An 8,151-nucleotide genomic window follows, 5' to 3' on the forward strand; every position below is an offset into this window, starting at 1 on the left:
CCAGGGCGTTGGTCCCGGACCGGATTCACGCACGGACGTGTTTTTGCGGATGAGTATTTGTGCCACAACTGCAGGTTTTACTGAACTTTTTGCACAAGCAAGTCGTGCGCAATTGTGTGTGAAAAACGACCGCCGACGCTTCCAGCCAGCAAAACGGCCAAATTATTTAATGTGCGCCAAACATGTTCATTTACTGCGCAGGGAAATAGAGCGCGCTGTTTGTTCGTGCAACGTAATTGTGTACGCAAAAAAAGCGCTTGTGCGCAAATTCACTGAAATCAGCGGTTCTGTTCTCAGCATATCGCACAGACGAAAATGTAATGCGCAAATGTGCCCGTGTGACTCCGCCCTGAGACTTGCCACAAATGGGCACATTTGCATGCGTTTTTTTCGTCTGAACATTTTGTGCGCGCGATATACAGAACATAGAACCCGTATGCGTTCACGCACAAGTGCGGTTTTGCTTGCGTAATTCCATATCTCAAACAATAAACGCGGCTCGCTCTATATTCCTCCACATTTGCACAGGAAGAGAACTCATCGTGAGCCCATTACACTGATTGGCCATTTCACTGGCTGCGGCATTGTTACGTGTTTTTCTGCACGCACAAATACGCAACGCTCATTCCGAAAAACCGCAGCACAAATGCGAACGCAAATCCGCTTCCGCTGGTGTGACGCAGGCCTAAGGCTGAGGCGCGCATATTATCACACGCCCATAATACGTACGTGTCATACGCACATGCTGCAGGTGACATCACAGCCGGACGCCATCAGCATTGGAGGTTTTGGATTCCGCATATTTTATCTTACTGGACGAATACCGATCCAGATTTGTCCAATAGGAAAGAACAACAAAACGAGGCGAAAACAGAAAAAATGCAGAATTTTTTAAAAATGGCTGCGAAAAATACGTCGGAGTGAAGAGATGCACAGATTTACATTAGCGCCGCATTACAGTCCGCAAAACACGGACCAAATACGGAAGTAAAATACGCCCATCTGAACGCGGCTGAATGTGATGAAAGTTACCATCCGGGAATTCCTGTTTCCTCTGAAATAAACCAAGTGATACAAAAACGGCGAATGACATAAAATGGCGCTAAACGCTGCCGCTGCTGTAAGTAGGAAGAAAACCCATTTGAGAGCCCAAAGCAGATTGTAGAAAGTGACCAGAGCCGAGAGCATGTGACTCTATTCTGCTCAGCAGGGACCAGCCCGCCACTGAGCACTGGCCCATGAGCAGCGGCCCCCCTGGGGGCTGTTCACACACGGACGGTTTGGGGGGATTTTCTGTCCCATTTTCTGTGGATTTTGATACGCATTTTGGTCCATATCCACAGCAGATTTCACCTCTTTAGGCCTCGTGTCCACTGGTTAAATAGATTTAGGAAATCTGCGCTGGTGTCCCGCACGCGTGATCCGCGCCCATAGGGATGCATTGGACACCCGCAGGTAAGTAAATACCTGCGAATGTCCTTTTTCCCTGCCGCGTGGATCGCACGTGCGGCAAATCACCCGCAGCATGCTCCATTGTACTGGATCTTATTTTCCTCCAGCAGGTTTCAGGGTATTCTGTAGCTTCCAAATTGTATAGTGTGCACACATAATGAAAGAAACCAATCAGACACAAGTCATCAGCCTTGAATCTCAACCAGCTCTCCGGAGTTACAATTCCCAGAGCCCTAATTTATTGAAACACATAATACCTGCCCTTTATGGGCGTGCAACAGATTACATCAGTAACGTACACATATTCTTATTCGCTGGGTCATATAGAATTCCCCACCCCACTCCCCACCTTCTCTCAAGTCCAGTGTACCTGTGGACTTTGTCCTCTCAGCATGCGGTCAAGCTAAAGGAATTATTTTGTTTGAGAAGTTTCAGTGTGGGGTTGAAGTTTCAGTGTGGGGGAGGTAGAGCTGGGGAAACGACCAATAATGAATACAAGTATACATATAGTATTGTGATTTAACTCTTAGAGGCTGCTGTGGAACTTTGTATTAGGCTGAAGTTATAAAACACACATCTTTCACCATGCCATTGTCCAGCAATTACCATAATGAGATTATGCCACCATTTGCCTCTACAGAGTTAAATCACTACAGCTGCGTAATACATCTAGTTTATTACAAATCAATAGACATTTTACGCTAACTAATCATCATGTCTACTACAATCCCCACCTTAAAATGTCTATTCTCTAACTCTCCCCGTCAAATTTTCACAGTTCTCTGCGCGTGAGCCTATAACTGGAGCAAGTTGAAGGTTCGATTTAGGGTCTTCAAGGGGGTGTAGGACTTGTCCACTCCTTCTGGAGATACATCCAGCAAACTCATTGTGGAAGCGGCTTTTCCAGCATCAGTTTCACAGGTCTCTCTCTGACACGGGATAACACAGCAGACTAGAACGGAAAAGATAATCAGTTCACATACAACAGCAACACCTATCTGAGCCAGGATCCTTTGCCACCGCTCATCCATGGAAAGTACTGGTCCCAAAGGTTAGCTCTTTTTAGTTAGTGCAGTCAGCTTCTTAATGGCAACTGCGTCTTTACCCGCGGGTCACGTGTCGTCTGGGATGTAGGTACAACAAGTCTCCCCTATCATCTTACAAACACTCCCCTTTTTCAGCTAAAATAATATCTAAGGCCATTCTATTTTGAAAAGTCATAGTCGAGGTAGGTCCTATTGGTCGACTAGTCCCTATAAGGCATCTCTAGTGTAATTTATAAACCGCTGCTAATTATAATAAACATAATTAATCCAGTCAACATTTTATTTACCATAATGATCGGAAAAATGGACTCGAATCTAGCTTTAACTTGGTCTCTAATTTTTAAAACTCGTCAGGTACCCCCCTTGGCTGTCCTATGACGTCAATGTACACGTGTAGATGAAAACTACCACCAGGAGTCTCTCTTCTCACTCTAGTATAATGCTACAATACTAGTAGTGTGCACAGGTACGCACGGCGTGGGACTCCCTGATCTTCACCCACACCAATGTCCCTCCTGGAGATAGCCCTGAAGGTGGACAGGTCCAGGCCGCCTGCCCTGACCCTACACTACCTAGTGACAAGACTGGAAGGAACCGCCGTAGCTATGCAGTAAACAAGGATAGACCAACATGACAGGATAACTACAGAACACAGCAGAGTTGGAGCGAGATAAAGTAACTATTGGGGGTAACCTCATTATCCTCAATGCTGTCTGACAGGATGTGGAGGAGCATAAGTGCTTTACTAAGGCACACTCCCCTGCCCAATTACCTTCCAGGCAGGTCCTCTACCTCATGTTCCCACAAAGCCAGTAAACGTCTCCTAAGGACTGGACCTGATTCTGCATCCATTCCCCTCCTATCGCACCGAAGGAGGAGCAATACCCGTTAGTGAGTTCCCCAAAAATCTCCCTCCACCCTGCCCGTTTGCATGGCAGGTGTAGTTTCCAGGGTAGTCAGTAATACTCTCTCCGGTGCAAAACACTTAAGTAGTTATAGAGTATTCCTTTTTCCACTTCTCACAAACAGTGTGATTGGTGGAAGTGTTAATGATGAAACTAAGGAAACACTCTTCAGCATCTACAGTGAGATTTAGGGGGACCATCCCCGAGTGTGGTCGGGCACTACCGCACACGCAACAGTTAGACTTGTTGCTCTTGTTATCATTGTACCTCATCAACTCCAACCAGAGATTCTGGTCAGAGTAGCCAGTCTCTACTGTCAAGGTGTCCTCAAAGGTAGGGTCAGCTATGATCATCATGTTCTTTAAGGTCTTTATCTTACGGCGGAGGGGGTTAATTATGGGCACGGGACTAAGTGAAGGCCTCCATTCGGGAGCATCTACCATATACCTTATTTTAAACTTCCCTAAGGGATCTGTCCTCCCGTACCGGTATGTCCCCAAACTGTAATTCCCCCGGGCTTGGATTTTTCATGGTTAGTGTAAGAACCATATTAAAACCAAGCAACATACTAAGTTCAGCCTTCCAATACCCGCTGTCCTTATTATTCTTAAGGAGGGTCATACGACTAATTAGGGATTTCCCGCTCTTATCTTTCTTATTTAAGGCACTTCGTGGTTTATAGGACCAGTCGGTTCCTGTGTTCCATCCCACTGATCCCCAATAACGGCAGTCTTCTCCCCAGACATTATCAGTGGCGCAAACATATTGTATTCCCCAGGTATATAAGTCATATAACCAGCTAGACTGAGCTAAATCTGGCCCGCGGTGGGATTTTGCCGCTAGACACAGGACCACAGTACAATAGTCGAAGGAATATGCGGCCACTTGAGTGTTGGACGAGTTATACCATAAGGTAACCATACCCTCATATTCTTCTGACTAAGGATTCCAGTTGCCACCCTCCTCTCTCACTAGCCCCAACCAGAGTAATGTCCTCGGCACAACTAAGACTGGTCTCCCAGATCTGAGGCTTTCTTACAGTATGAAGCGTGCATCCATATAGGTCTTTCGGCTAGTTTCACAGCTGTGGCAGTAGTGAGAAGCACCTGGTAGGGACCATCAAATCGGGGCTTGACTGCGTGGACCTTCAAATTAGTAATTTTAAAATATAACTTTTAATAGCTATCAATAAAAGAAAAAGTGGAAGACAAAACACACATATGTAGAATCAAGTGTAAGGAGAGAAAAAAGAGAGAAAAAAGAAAAGAGAAAGAAGTGCCACTAATGTAGGTATTAATAGACCGAGTTTCACTGAGTCAGCAAGTCAGACTCAGTAGATGTATATTATGGGTCTATTTTGGTGTAACCAAAGATCTGTTGGACGTGTGTCATTCAGATATAGAAAGTGATGCACGTTATGCACCAGCACATAAAGCGTAACCCTTAGATAAGGAAATTAGGCTTGCTTGATACGTATCATTGGTATATTTTTGCGTGGCCCGTAGTTCAGATCAGTTGAACGTATGTCATTCGGATACAGGCAAAGGCACACGCTCAACAAGTAAATATGAAATGTGACCCGTCCTGTTATCTTGGACGTGCGTCGCTCAAATATAAGAAGCGACGCATGCTGGGCAGTCACGTATAGGTCGTAACCCTTAAATAGGGTAGTGAGACTTAATTGATACGTATAGTTGGTCTTATTTAAATGTGACCACTCGTCCAGATCTGTTAGACGTGTGTCATTCAGATATAAAAGAACGACATATGCTCAACAAATAAGCAAAAAACGTAACCCAACGCGTTTCCCCCACCTAGTGGGTTCTTCAGGGGTTCCAATACGTTATTGCCAGTAATTATACTGGGTAGTGGCTGAGAAAATATTTTTCGCCGTTAGTACCAGTGATGTACTGGGTAGTGGCTGAAAAACTAATTCACGGTTAGATCACTGCATTGTCCACAATTGGCCGCACTGGACACTTAATGATCACTGCTAGATCCCCTAATACGGGAAATAGCAACCAGATTCAAGACGGGTAAAGTTTATGGAGAATAAAGATATTCCCCGATGAATCTGGTTCCGTGAAAGAGTACACACCAATATAAAATAATTGAAGAAGCAAAATCTATCCTCTAAATAGATATATGACCAGGATAATACATCCTGGTCAAAAGTAATTGTTGCCGTAAACTTAGATTTCCAAGCATCCTAAATGGTATTGCGGGTATCTTTTCAATAAAAGCTACCTATACTCAATGCTCAATAGGTTAGACCCTGCATTAGAGCCACAGGAACAAAACTGACATCAAAGTAAATGAAAAAAACGGCGGCATGTCAGTCCTAGTGGTGGACTGACAGCATACTGAATCAACCACCCTGAGTGCTTTAAATAGAGATCATGTAGTGCCGCCCTGTATAGGGGTGTTCCCATTAGAGCCAATCACTATAGCTTGGAGGTAGTAACTCTTAGCATTGGTTGCTATGGAGACTAAGACGCTTAAGTGCAGGTCTGTATGTTAAATGTCCTGATGCTTAGATCCTTCTAGATTCCTTACTATGCATAAGTTAAATGGTTCATCCAATGCCACTCGCCTCATAGAAAATGTTGAGGAGTGGATACGATCATCTTATAGTGCCTTAATAGCCTGTGCTTGTCTCGGGAATCTCCCTTCCTATTCCGGGGTATATACATCATTGCGTTATGGACATAGGTGTCATGTGACAATGCACGTCATAAAAGGCAGTCACGTGGTGCAGCGGAGGCTGTACCGGGGGCGTGGTGATGGTCACAATATTACCAGGCATCAGCACACGGGGGCTGCACCGGGGGCGTGGTGATAGTCACAGTATTACCAAACGTCAGCGCTACATGCAATCTAAGTGTCAGTATCTTGTTGCTGACACTGTAAAGATCGCGCGGCGCCATGTCACTAACGAGGTTCTATAATCCCAATGAGGAGACAAATAGTATGTCAATGTCAGCGTTGCGGCTTGGCTTGTTGCTTGTTGTATATAGTTACTTAATAGATTGATACTAGATACTAGATTGATACTAGACAACAAGTATAAGGATATATAGATGTATAAAGCGGCACTTAGATAATTGTGCCATAAATAGCTCGCAATGGCATTCTAGAACACATCATCAAATTTAGGTGTTTATGGACAGTAGAGAAGGAGTCATGCTGCACTATGCTATAGATGATTGAGAGAAGGTGAGTATCCCAAAGGGAGTTAGAAACAGGGAGAAGGGGGCTGTAAATTGATCTATATACTCAGAGAGTGGTTAGACAAGATCCATAAAATAAAATGGTATGCAGAGGATAGAGATATAAATACATACAAATAAATAAACGGTCCAGATAACTAGCTTATGGAGTGTTTCTCAACTTCCGATGTTTCATTAATTTAATGATAATTTAGTTTACGTGAACAGTACTGACAGCACGGAAGTCTCATTCAGATGAAACAATTAAAGGATAACTGTTCGTTTAATCCGGTGGGGGAGACAGAGCATAATCGGAAGATCCAGCTCGCCTCCTTTTGTAGCAGAAGTTTATTAATGTCGCCACGACGCCCGTCTTGGCGAATACATTCAATCCCTTGAAAGTGGACTTGGTTTTCGTCCCCTCCATGTTTGTCCCACATATGTATTGCTAGGGGTGTCTTTTCGTTACGCCTAATGTTCCCTATGTGGGCAAGAATACGGCGACGAAATTGTTGGGCCGTCTTGCCCACATAGTTTAAAGGGCACGAGCAGGTGGCTAAATATACCACATTTTTGGATCGACAATTGATGAATTCGCGATTGCGAAATTCTGTGGTAGTGCTGGCACTCTTGAAAATGGAGCTTTTTTTGATAAACGGACACGCAGCGCATCCTGAACAGGGAAATGTCCTTTTCAGGTTATGCCTGCCCAGCCACATACTGGTTGGTATCTCGGGTTTCAGGTGGCTCTTGACGAGTCGATCTCGTAGATTACAGCCCCTGCGGAAAGTAATTAACGGAGACGGAGGTAGCAAATCGCTGACATCCTCATCGTCCCTGAGGATATCCCAAAAATTACTCAAGATTTCTCTGACCACAGAGGATCCAGTGTCATACGTTCCGACGATTCTCTGCTGGTTATCAATTTCCTTGGCACGAGATTTTAATAACTCACTCCGGTTCTTATTGGCTGCATGGTTATAAGCTTCAGAGATTATCTCGTCTGGGTACCCTCTCTGTTAAAATCTGGATGAAAGTTTGTGCCCTTCTATTGAGAACTCATTATCCGAGGAGCAGTTACGGCGAATGCGTAAAAACTGACATTTTGGGATCCCTCTGCGCAACGGATAAGGGTGGTAACTATTCCAGGTCAGAAGCGAGTTAGTTGCCGTAGATTTACGAAACGTGGTCGTTGACAGGGTACCGTCATGCTCTTTGAGAATTTTTAGATCGAGAAATGTAATCATTTTCTCGTCACATTCAGCCGTGAAGTGTAAGTTGAGTCTGTTGATGTTTAACTGCTCAACAAAATTTCTGAAGGAGTTTTTCGTGCCAGACCAGAGGATAAAAATGTCGTCTATATACCTAGACCATTGGACGATGTTGTTGGTAAATGCGAGATTTTCCTCAGTGAAGACGTGTCTCTCCTCCCACCAGCCCAGGAGCAAGTTGGCATAGGATGGGGCACAAGGCGTCCCTATCGCGGTGCCCCTGAGCTGGTGGAAGAAGACCCCCTGAAAAAGAAAGTAATTGTGGGTA

This window comes from Eleutherodactylus coqui, chromosome 8 (genome assembly GCF_035609145.1).
Source record: "Eleutherodactylus coqui strain aEleCoq1 chromosome 8, aEleCoq1.hap1, whole genome shotgun sequence".
Taxonomy (NCBI): domain Eukaryota; kingdom Metazoa; phylum Chordata; class Amphibia; order Anura; family Eleutherodactylidae; genus Eleutherodactylus; species Eleutherodactylus coqui.